The sequence below is a fragment of the Oenanthe melanoleuca genome, chromosome 17 (genome assembly GCF_029582105.1).
Source record: "Oenanthe melanoleuca isolate GR-GAL-2019-014 chromosome 17, OMel1.0, whole genome shotgun sequence".
Lineage (NCBI taxonomy): Eukaryota > Metazoa > Chordata > Aves > Passeriformes > Muscicapidae > Oenanthe > Oenanthe melanoleuca.
In genome coordinates this window covers 118,367-130,093 of record NC_079350.1, presented here as the reverse complement: position 1 = coordinate 130,093, position 11,727 = coordinate 118,367, and the positions used below count along the sequence as shown (strand labels likewise).

Sequence of the window (11,727 nt, the reverse complement as noted above, 5' to 3'; positions counted from 1 at the left end):
AATTTCTTTTTCCACTCATATAAGGTCCCATTCTCACTGGGTTTAGAACTAAAATGGTACAGTGCCTTACCCTAATGAAAATTCTAAGATAGGGCAACACAACTTAAGTTTTCTTAAATGTGCCCCTTCTCAAACTCAAAATTTAAGACGGGCTACTAAAATTTTAATTTTCGCTATCAACTTTAGTACCTCAACAGCCTGGTACCCTCTCTCTCTTCTGCACCCCACAAGTACCCCAGAAGTTGTCCAGCAACCCACCCTTAGGGTTTTGGCAACTACTCCAGCCAGTACTTGGGTATACAGCGCACGATCCAGCCTTTCTTTTCCTACTTCTAGGCCTCTCGTGCTCTGGGACCCCCTTAACTTTTGCTCCCTGCACCCGACAGCCACTCTGGCTGTAGCCTCAGCCAATGCAGCTCTCTCAGCCCAGTACCCGGACAGCTACCTCACCCACTCCGCTGCCCTTTCGAAATAGTCAGACTGCCACACTCAATTCCCACTCCGCAGCCCTCTCAAAACAGTCGGTCTGCCAGTCCTTTCAGAACAGTCGGACTGTCACACTCACTCCGCAGCCTTTTCAAAATAGTCAAGCTGCCAGTCCTTTCAAAACAGTCGGACTGCTACACTCACTCCGCAGCCCTTTCAAAACAGTTGGGCTGTCAGTCCTTTCAAAACAGTCGGATTGCCACACACACACTCCACAATATCTGACCCACTCCGCCACACTCACTCTGCAGCCCTTTCAAAACAGTCGGACTGTCACACTCACTCTGTAGCTTCAGCCAATACTCTCTAACATTCCCCGCACCCCAGTTACACTGGGGTTACCCAGTTACTGGGGTAACACTGACAGTTACCCCAGCCAGTCCTTTCCAAACAGTCAGACCCCAGGCCGTAACCTCAGCCGGTGCGGTGTGTGTTCCAAACTGCTCTAGCCCCTCCACACTCTCAAAGTGATCCGAGTGACCCACCCCTATGGATTTCAAGGTGGAGAGGCCTATCCTATGACATACCCTGCAATGTGCCACTCACTCCCTAAGTTTCCTCTGCACGCCCAGAGGGGGGCCTACTATACCCCTGGAGACACCTCACTCACTTAATAGGCCTTGGTAGGCCTCACTCGCTTCCCCCTGCTCCTGGCCAGCCCCCTTGTGGGAGTCTGGAAGCACAGTACTAAGGGGTCCACACTCGCTTTGGGGGATCCGAGCTGCCGGGCCCCGTCTCACTCACACCCCATTCGCTCGTCTCCACCCCTGCCACCAGTGGCCTACCAGTGCTCCTTGGTGCTGTCCTCTTGGTCTGGGGTGGCCAGCTGTCCTGGAGGCCCAAGGTCGGGCGGCGCCTTCCCATCCATGGTCCTCTACAGGTGTGGCTGATCCCAGATGAGACCCCAAGCTGTTAAAAACAGGGCCAGAAGACAAATCTCCTTTTCAAAGGTCTTTATTAAGGCAGCTATGGGTGGGAGAACTTGAGGGGCTGCGCATGCCGCTGCTGCTCCACTGGATACCAGTGAGGAGGAGGCGCAAGTTGAATCCGCTGCTCATGCTGTAGTGTCGGGGGTTCCATCCTCACGGGGGTTCCCAGGAACTCACTTTGGCTCGTGTAGTCTAGGGGGTCATCCTGTCATGGTGCTTTCCAGGTGATGGTGAGGTGATCGTGGGAAGATGGAAGCTATCCACGGGTAGGTTGATGATCTGCACACCTAATGGTGTCTCTTGTAGATTTAGATCTTGTGCCTGCTCGTTGCTTTCAGGAACTTTTGGTGTTAATCAAACTTTCGCCTTAGAGCTAAGCATTACGGAAGTCTCTCAATTTGTTTATTATTGGGCGGCATCAGTGGTTTGATGAGCAGGTGGGAAGCAGCGGAGGCCTTGCTCAACGGAAGGGAAGAGGGAAGCTGAGGATACAGGAATTGTGGGGGAGGGTACAACTCAGAGCACAAGAGACTGAAACTGGAGAGTACAGATTCAACAAGAACAGCCTAAAACAAACAACACAACACCCCAACAACGCAACACATAATACCCAACCAGACAAGTGCTACAGCCTGAGGTCTTTCCAGGTTTATCTATTTCACTGGGTAGTGCGGGAACCTGGACAAATCCACGCCACTCTTCCCCGCCTAGGTCACATGGCTCTTACACAGGTGACCACACGCCTGGCACAGCCAGAGGCAGCCACAAACAGCAAGCCCTTGGTGAACTTACGGGTCGTCTAGGGACAACAGGTCTACCCAGCCCCTGCCCAAATTTGCCCGTCCCACGAGAGCGGGGTAGACTTGTCCGCCCTGGGATGCCTCCGGCCTTGGAGGTGGGTAGACCTGGCCTCCCGCAGACCCCCCGCACCGTGCTACACCTTCTCGCTAAAGCCTGTTTTGGGAATGGGTAGACTGGGTCATCAACTACTGTCATTACAACTGGAATTCCAACTTGTTAACCTTTCTGCCTACAACCCGCTCTGCTCTCCCCTTCTTTTCTCCGCCTTTGCCTGCTTCCTGACACACAATAAACCTGGACCACACTCCACCTACCCGCCCAACCTTGCTCCGCATCTCACCATTCTCAATTGCCTGCACCGTGCTGCCTACACCTGCCCACCCATTGCCCTTTCACACACACCTACACCTCACAGCCCACTGCCCCTGACAACACGCCTACACCTCTTCACCCTTTCCCCACACACCGCTGCCCTCACATCCTCACGCCTCTGCCCATGCCTCCCAGCTGCTTCTGCCTTTGGAGCCAGCTACACCTTTCCACTCACCACTGCCCTACAGCTGGATACACCTGGCCACCGAGGAACCTGGCTGAGCCAGGTACAACTTTCTTCCTCATTCTAAACCGCCTCCATGGGGAACCCTCAGCAGTGTAGTACCCCAGAGTCAGGTGGAGCTACTAGCCCCATCCCACCCAAGATCCAATTTCAAAATCAATAAATATTTCAAACAATAAACCTTTTTTTAAATTATTTATTCCTTTCTATTTAAACAAGGAATATATATAAGAAACATTTTTTTCCTTATTCTTCTGAATCCAGGCCACTCCCTGCCATGTTCCTGAGGACCCTCTAACCTTTATTCAGCCTGCCCACACGCTCACCCACTGAAACTGCCCACAGCAGGGCCTCACTCAATTTCTGCAACACCAAACATCGCTGGGGAGAGTAGAGAGGAATCATGTAAATGTGGAGGAGCCACTGGAGTTACCAGTCCCCAGCCTGACTTTCTTGGCTTTGGGATTGGTCTTTTTGTGATGCTGGATGTAGGGAACGCACGGGGGCAGCAGAGGACAGCCAAATCCCACCCCTGGGACACACAGAGATGTTTGCAGAGAAACAGACAGAGACAGAGACAAATGGGCACAGAGAAACACACCTGCAAACACAAAGACACGGCATAGCTTTGCTGCAGGAGTTCATTGATCATTTAAGGGAAATGGCCCTGGACTCCAAGAGCATCACGGGCATCCTCCAGGGATGATCGTCTCCTCATGCTGCTGGAGAGGGACAGGATGTGGGAGTCACCAAGACTTCCAGTCCTAAAAGACAGGGTCAAACATGACCCTTCTGTGTCCGCTGGACATGAGAAAATCCTTATCCCCACTCCTTTCTCTGCAAGCACTGCTCACCTAGTCAGCCACAGAGGAAGTCAGGCATTTCTGTCACACAACTCCCACCAGCTTTTCAGCCATAACGGGCTAAGGGAAAAAGAATCATTAGAGACACACTCAGGGGCACTGGGCTGGACTGGGAGGAAAGGGGAAAGCAGGGAGATCCTTGAGAAAAGGCCTGCAGAAAGCAATGGAGTGCAGGAGCTACTTGAGGCACAGCTGGGGCAGGGGCTGTGTTCTGGGTCATCCAGGAGGGTCCTGGAGTGACAGGGATGGAAGGTAAAAGGGGCCATGGAGAAAAGGGTTCCCTGGGAAAATTCCATGGGGCAGGGGTGTTGTCTGGGACATCAGTGGGGATGCACTGGGCTGTGCTAGGACAGACTGGGATTGCCTGGAGTGTGGTGACCATGTGGGGTAGGGTCTCAGGCTGGCAGAATACATGGTACCTACAAGCAGTGTTTTCAGGATCTCAACATTCTCTAGATCAATCTCCAGAAGAACCAGGAGACCTTGCAGGTCCCTGGGATGTCCCTACAGCCAGCAAGGAACAATAGGACCAAACTGCCCCCAATTCCTAGAGAGGATGCCCTCAAATCCCAGCAGCCCACTCACCTCCCAGAGATCATTTTCAGTCCCTTACAGAAGTGCCTGGAAAGGGTAACAAAGGCTTGGTCTGAGTAGAGCTTTGTGGGGCTGTGGGTAAACATGGGTGCAGGGATCAGAGTGGAGGTGGAGACAATCGGATGGAAATTCAGGCCCTCCAGAGAGGATCAAATACACTATAATGGGGTGACCTTAAGAGCCCAAGGGATGGGGCTGAGGGTGGGGAAGGGGCCCTGTTGGATGCAGGGGAGAAGAGAGGAATTCCATTGTAGAGACATGGGACTGCAAGGGAGAGGCTTGATGGAGGGGAAGGGGCCCTGTTGGATGCAGGGGAGAAGAGAGGAATTCCATTGTAGGGACATGGGACTGCACAGAAGAGGCTTGATGGAGAAAGAAAAAACAGGACAGATGAGGAGAAAACCAACAGGACTGGAAGATGGTTTGGGAGCAGGCGAGGAGTCCAGGAATGGCATCAGGAGAGCCCTGAGTGGCCAGGGAGAAAGGCAAAAGACTGAAGGGAAAAAGGGAGAAAAAGGAATTGGGAATGAACAGTGGCAGAGCATTTAAACAATACAACAAAGACGAAAACCTGGGGAGGAGATATCTGAGGAGGCCAAAAGGATGGGATGGGAGACTGCAGGGCCAGATCACGATATCAGGCCTCACCTTGGTTTGTACTGGGGGCACAGCAGGATGGAGAAGAGCAGGGTCACGCTGAGCACAGCCACCTTCATCTTCCTCTTGCACAGGGCAGAGCTCCCTGAGGCTGCAGCAGGGCAGAAGCACTTTTAGCCCTGCCAGGACTCCTCCCTGCCCCTTCCCCAACAGCCCCAGGCCAAAACCCAGCTTGGCACTGACCCCAGCCCTAGCTACGAGCCCAGCCCTGGCACACAGTCCATCCCACCTGCTGCACAGATCCAGCCCCTTCCCTGGCATCTCTCCAACTTCCTGAATGGGGCAGCTGCCCCTGCAAGGGTCCAAGGACCTCTGGGGGCCAAGGGGTTGGACAAAAAGATAAAAGCAGTTGTATCCCTACTCCAATACAATCCATCCTCCAACAGTTCCCCAGAGCCAGATCCCTGCATCTCCCAGTGCTCCTCCCCTCCCAGAGCTTTCCCTGCAGGACACTCTGGAGCTGATCCAGCCCCATTATTGCATTGGGAGAACAATGGGGTCATGGGCAATAGGATCAGCCACATAGCTGGGATCTCCAGGCCATGGGGGATTGTGATCACCTGCAGACAAGGCTGAGGCTTCAGGAACTGCTCAATGTAGCACTTCCCACATCCACAGCACCCCATTTCCCAACCCTGCAGGCACCAAAATGGTCCTGTCTGCAGCCCCACAGCAGAGTCCAGAGGGGAATACACCCTGCTGCCCTGCCTCTCACCCTGTCACACCTGCAGCCACTCTGCCCTCTCAGAGCACCTGGTCCCTCTCTGCACAGCTGCCCCACACAAAGAGTCCCAGGGACCCCATCCCCAACAAAGCTCCAATGCTACTCCTGCCCCAGGCTGGGACCTGGACACAGCTCCCCAAGGGCCCTTGTCCCCACAAGGGATCTGTGCAATGCCCTGGCCAGTGGAATACCAGGACAGTAGAAATCCAGACACATGGACACACACACACAGAGCTATAGGTTTGCTGAAGGGGTTCATTGATCATTCAAGAGAAATTTCACTGGGCTCAAGGGAAATCAGGGCAGTTATTCAAGGATGATCATTCCCTGATGCCTCTGGAGCAGGCTGGACATGGATGTCACCAACTCTTGCAATCCTAAAACACAGTGCCCAGAATGTGACTCACCAGGACAGGAGAGGGGCCTTGTCCCCACTCCTCTCTCTGTAGGCACTGCTGACCTATCCAAGGAGAACAAGAGCCAGGTGCTTCTGCCACAAAGGACCCACCAGCTTTTCAGGCACAGGGGGCTGGGGACAAAAATGACTTATTAGAGACACACTGGAAGCACTGGGCTGGACTGGGGAGAAAAGGGAAAGGAAGGGGATCCTGGGGAAGGGGCCTGTGGAAGCAATGGGGTGCAGGAGCTGCTGTGCTCCTGCCCAGAAGCTCTGGGGTCCTGGCCCAGAGGCACAGCTGGGGCAGGGGTTGCACCCTGGGTCATCCAGGGTGTCCTGGGGTGACAGGGATGGGAAGGCAACGGGGGGGTCCTGGTCAAGGGATTTCCCTGGCAAAACTCCAAATGGCAGGGATGTTGTCTGGGGTGTCAGTAGGAGTGCACTGGGCTGTGCTGGGACAGACTGGGATGGCCTGGACTGCAGTGGCCATGCAAGGGGAGGGACTGACACTGGCAGAACTTGTGGTACTCACCAGCGCCCATCTTCAGGATTGTGACATTGTCTAAATCCATCTGCAGAGAGATCAGGAGACCTCACTGGTCACTGGGATGTGCTTGGTGCCAGCCAGAGATGGGGGGAATAAACAGTTCCTCAATTCCATGAGGGGATGCCCTCCAATCCCACTCCACACTCACCTCCCAGAGATCATTTTCAGTTCCTTCCAGGAGTGCCTGGGAAAGGAGAACAAATCATGGTTCTGGACTGAAACATGTGGGGCTGTGGGGCAACAAGGGTGCAGGGACCAAAGGGTATGGGGTGGGGAAGGGATGGGAATTCAGGGCCTCCAAGGGGTTGTGGTGAGGCAGGAGGGACCCAAAGACACTGGGCTAGAGTGAAGTGGGGAGAAAAAAGGGACTGGGCTGGGGATGTGGAAGGGGCCCTGTGTGGGATGCAGGGGAGAAAGGAATTCCAGTGTAGGGACATGGGAGTGAAACAGAGGGGGTTGGAGTGGGCAGAAGAAGTGGGACAGATGAGGAGAAGACAAGACTGGGACAGGGTTTGTGAGTGCCAGGTGAATCCATGAATTATGCCAGGAGACACCTCTGCAGAGGCCAGGGAGAAAAGCAAGGGACTGAGGGAAAAAAAGGGAAAGGAATTGGCAATGATCAGTGGGAAGGCATTCATAGACCCTGGGTAGGACAAAGAGGAGATCCCAGGGAGATTTTGGAAGACACCAAGGATGGGAATCTACAAAAGACAGGTTGTGGGGACACCATAAATTGGGTCCTCACCTTGGTCTGTGCCAGGGGGCACAGCAGGATGAAGAAGAGCAGGGCCACACTGAGCACAGCCACCTTCATCTTCCTCTAGCACTGGCAGTGCTGGTTGAGGCTGTGCCAGGTGAGGAGCACATTTATCCCTTCCAGGACTCCTCCCTGTGCCCTCCCTGAGAGGCCCCAGGCCAAAGCCTGGCTTGGCACAGCCCCCAGCCCTGGCCACAAGCCCAGCTCTGGCACAGAGTCCATCCCACATGTGGCACGGATCCAGCCCCCTCACCCATCATCCCTGCAGCTTCCTGCATGGGGCAGCTGCCCCTGGAAGGGCCCAGGAACCTGCAGGGGCCATGTGGGGTGGGCAGGGATCTCAGGGCAGCTTTGGGACCCTTTGGGGACAACCTCCACTCCAACACAATCCATCCTCCAACAACCCCCAAAGCCAGATCTCTCATGTCCTTCTGCCCCTCCCCTTCCAAACCTTTTCCTGTGGGATACCCCAGAGATGACCACAGCCCCAAACCCAGTATGAAGGAGAACAAGGGGAGCAAGGGGCATGTGATCATGTGAGTAATTGGCATATCCAATCACTGGAGACACTGGGGAGCACTGGCAATGTTGATCCCCTGCAGAGAAGGCTAAGGGTTACAGAATTGCTCAGGCACTTCCCACATGCAGAAATCCTCATTATTCCTATTTCCCTACAGGCCCAAAACCAGTCCAGTCTCCAGCCCGAGAGCTGAACCCAGAGAGGAATATGCCCTGCCCTGACTACTCTGTCACACCTTCAGCCTCTGTGCCAGCACAGAGCACTCTGTTTTGCATGAGTGTTTCAGGGACCCCATCCCCAACAAGGCTCCCACTCCAGCCCTGTCCCTGCCTGGGACTTGCCCACAGCTGCCCAGGGCGCTTGTTCCCACTCAGAGTCTCTGCAATGCCCTGGCCCTGGGCCTAGGCCAGCAATGGCCCAGAGCAGGATGTGCTCATCCCAAGGGACAAGGGGAAGTGAACACTTCTCCTAGAGCAGCCACTCGAAGTTAATTGGGCAAACAGAGATACCCTGTGAGAAGGAGTGATGTTGGTTCTCTGCCAGCATCTCTGATACGGCCTGTTTACCCAGGGACTGAAGCACCAAGGAGAAACTCACAATCTTGGGCTTCCAGGAAGGGAAATCCACAGTGAAGTGGTTCCTGAGAGCTGTCCATAGCTGTGATTCCTGTTTGCCATTCCAGGGCATTAGTGAAGGGTTGTGCTTCTCTCTTTCCATAGTGAAATTGTGGATCCATCAGAGATGTGTTGTGGCCCAGCTGGGAAAACATTTCAGGCCACTGCCTTGACTGCTGGCTCTGGAACATGCCCAGGGAGCCACAGTGCCCATGGGGGAAGATTTTCCTCTGGAATGTTGTTGCTTTGTGCCTATGGAGGAGAGGGCAGAGTGTCCCTGTGGGGAATTCTTGACCAGATGGACAAGCGCTCTGATGTCATTGCTGTGCTGACATCACCTTGGAGAGGAATTCAGGAAGTGTCTGCAGGGTCCTCATTGGGAAGCTTTTGCTTGGGAGAGGTCCAGGCTTCCTTGGAGGTCAGTGCCAGTCAGGGGGATGGCATTGGACAGCCACTGACCATGTGCCAAAAGCCTGGGGACAATGAGCTGGACACACACTGAGGCTCCCAGTGCAGGTGGAGTGAACCCCCATTTCCTGGGAACCCTGTGGGAATGTCCCTTTCTCTCTGGGAGCTGTGTCTCAGCCCTCCAGAATCTGTCCCTACAGTTGTATGACCCTACATTTGTGGCAACCTTTCAGGACAAATGAGTTTCCCCTTTCCTATGGATGGTGTCTTCTGTATAAACGATTTGCAAGAGGGTTCTCAGCACAGGAAAAACTCAGAACTCATGGAGCTGGTCCAGAGGAGGACACCAAGGCACTCTGAGAGCTGGAGCACCCCTGTGACTGAGACAGGCAGAGAGAGCTGGGGCTGTTCAGCCTGGAGAAGAGAAGGCTGTGGGGGAGACCCCATTGTGACTTTTCAGGACATCAAGGCACCTCCACCTTTCACTTTCAAGGCACTGAGGAAACAAGAAACATTCACTAATGCCCTGAAATGTCAAACAAGAATCACAGGCATGGACAGCTCTCAGGAACCACTTCTCAGGGGATTTTTACTTCCTGGAAGCCCAAGATATATCAATGTCCTCCTATAGCCCCAGGCCCTGGGGTAAACGGAGCTCATCAGAGATGCAGGCAGGGGACCAACATCCCTCCCCGTGACTGGGCACCTCTGTTTGCCCAGTTTGATCCTAGTGGTTGCCTGGGGACAAACACCAGCTCCCCCACATCCCTGGGGATGGGCACATCCTGCTCTGGGCCATTGCTGGATTTGCAGAGGGCATTGCAAAGACACTGAGTGGGGACGAGGGCCCTGCAGAGCTGTGGGCAAGTCGCAGTGAGGGACAGTGCTGGAATGGGAGCCTTGTTGAAGATGGGGACCCTGGCACCCCCCGTGTGTGGCAGCTGTGCAGAGCAGGACCCAGGGGCTCTGGGAGGGCACAATGGCTGCAGGTGTGACAGGATGAGGGTCTGTCCCAGGGCAGGGGATATTCCCACCTGGACTCCACCCCAGGGCTGAAAGGGTAATAATGGGGTGGTGTGGATGTGGGAAGTGCCACACCTGAGCAATTCCCCAAGCTTCAGCCTTGCTTCGGGTGATCATCATTTCCCAGTGCTGCCCAGTGTCTCCAGTAACTGCAGATCCAAATCACCTGGCCATTTCCTAGGTTGATGACACCATTGTCCTACCACGTCTCAGTTTTCTGAGATTCTGGAATCTTGTTGTCCCAAGAAGAGGGGCCAGTCCATCTCCTGTTTCCCCATGGGGCAGGAGGGGGAACAGTGATGATTTCTGCTCAGACAGGCTGGGTGAGGGCTGGGGTCAGCTCTGGGATGCCTTGAAGGAAAAAACCTTGGAGAGGAGGGAAACCAGAAAATGGGGGGATGTGGCTCTGGAGGCTGTTGGAGGATGGATTGTGTTGGAGTGGGGGTGTTCTCCACAGGTGATCCAGCTGCCTACAGCTCCCTGCCCACCCCTCCTTGACCCCAGAGGTGTCTGGGCCCTTGCAGGGGCAGCTGCCCCATGCAGGAAGCTGCAGGGATGATGGACAAGGGCGCTGGATGTGTGTTACAAGTAGGATGGACTCTGTCCAGGGCTGGGCTTGTGGCCAGGGTTGGGGTCAGTGATAGGCTGGGCTTTGGCCTGGGGCTGTTATGGAGGGAGCAGGGAGGAGTCCTGGCAGGGCTAAAGGTGCTTCTGCCCTGCTGCAGCCTCAGGAAGCTCTGCCCAGTGCGAGAGGATGATGATGGTGCCTGTGCTCAGTGTGGCCCTGCTCTTCTCCATCCTGCTGTGCTCCTGGCACAGGCCCAGCTGCCACAGTGCCCCCACATCCTGCCCATTGTAACCTCCCATCCCATCCTTTTAGTCTCTTCAGGCATCCAATCCCCAGGTTCTCCTCTTTGTCCCATTCAGAGTCCCCAGATGCCCTCCAGCCATCATTCCCAATTCCTTTCTTCCTTTTTCCTCCTTAGTCCCTTGCCTTTCTCCTTGGCCACTGCAGAGGTATCTTCTGATACCATTCCCTTATGCACCCCCTACTCCCAAATCCTCTCCCAGTTCCATTGGTTTTGTCCTCAACCATCCCATTCCTTCTGTTCCCACCAAGCCCCTCCCTTTCAGTCCCATGTCCCTAGACTGGAATTCCTTTATCCTGCCCTGCATCCCACACAGGGCCCCTTACCCAACCCCATTCCAGTCCCTTGGGCTTTTTGGGTTACCGCAGTTCAGTGTCCTTAGGTCTCCCCCACCTCAAACAGATGTCCTTGGAGGCCCTGAATTTCCATTCCCAATCCTTTGCTTCTGCCCTGCTCCCTGCACCCCTGTCCTCCCACAGCCCCACAAGGCCCAGTGCAGGCCAAGCCTTAGTTCTCCTTTCCCAGGCACTCCTGGAAGGAACCCAAGATGATCTCCAGGAGGTGAGTGAGGTGCTGGGATTGGAGGGCATCCCCTCAGAGAATTTGGTGTGGCAGTTCAATCCCCCCATCCCTTGTTGGCACCAGGCACATCCCAGTGACCAGTGAGGTCTCCTGATCTCTCTGCAGATGGATTTAGACAATTTTGAGATTCTGAAGACACCTCTGGTGGGTACAATGAGTTCTGCCAGTGCCAGTCCCTTCCCTTGCGTGGCCAATACACCCCAGACTATCCCAGTCTGTCCCAGCACAGCCCAAGGCACCCCTACAGACCGCCAAGACAACACCTCTGCCCCATAGATCTTTCCCAGGGGACCCCATGCCCAGGGTCCTCCATTGCATTCCCATCCCTGTCACCCCAAGGATGACCCAGGATGCAACCCCTGCCCCAGCTGTGCCTCTTGGCCACGACCCCAGAGCTTCT

At 54.7% G+C, this 11,727-nt stretch overlaps 1 long non-coding RNA gene across 1 annotated transcript; it reads right to left on the bottom strand.

The window, feature by feature from the left end:
- Positions 1 to 5,850: 5,850 nt before the first annotated feature.
- Positions 5,851 to 7,401, bottom strand: LOC130259969 (uncharacterized). The gene is made up of 4 exons (XR_008841722.1): positions 7,300 to 7,401; positions 6,703 to 6,738; positions 6,071 to 6,139; positions 5,851 to 5,987 (listed from the first exon to the last, which is right to left on the bottom strand). It is a non-coding gene; the product is annotated as an uncharacterized LOC130259969 (long non-coding RNA).
- Positions 7,402 to 11,727: the final 4,326 nt, after the last annotated feature.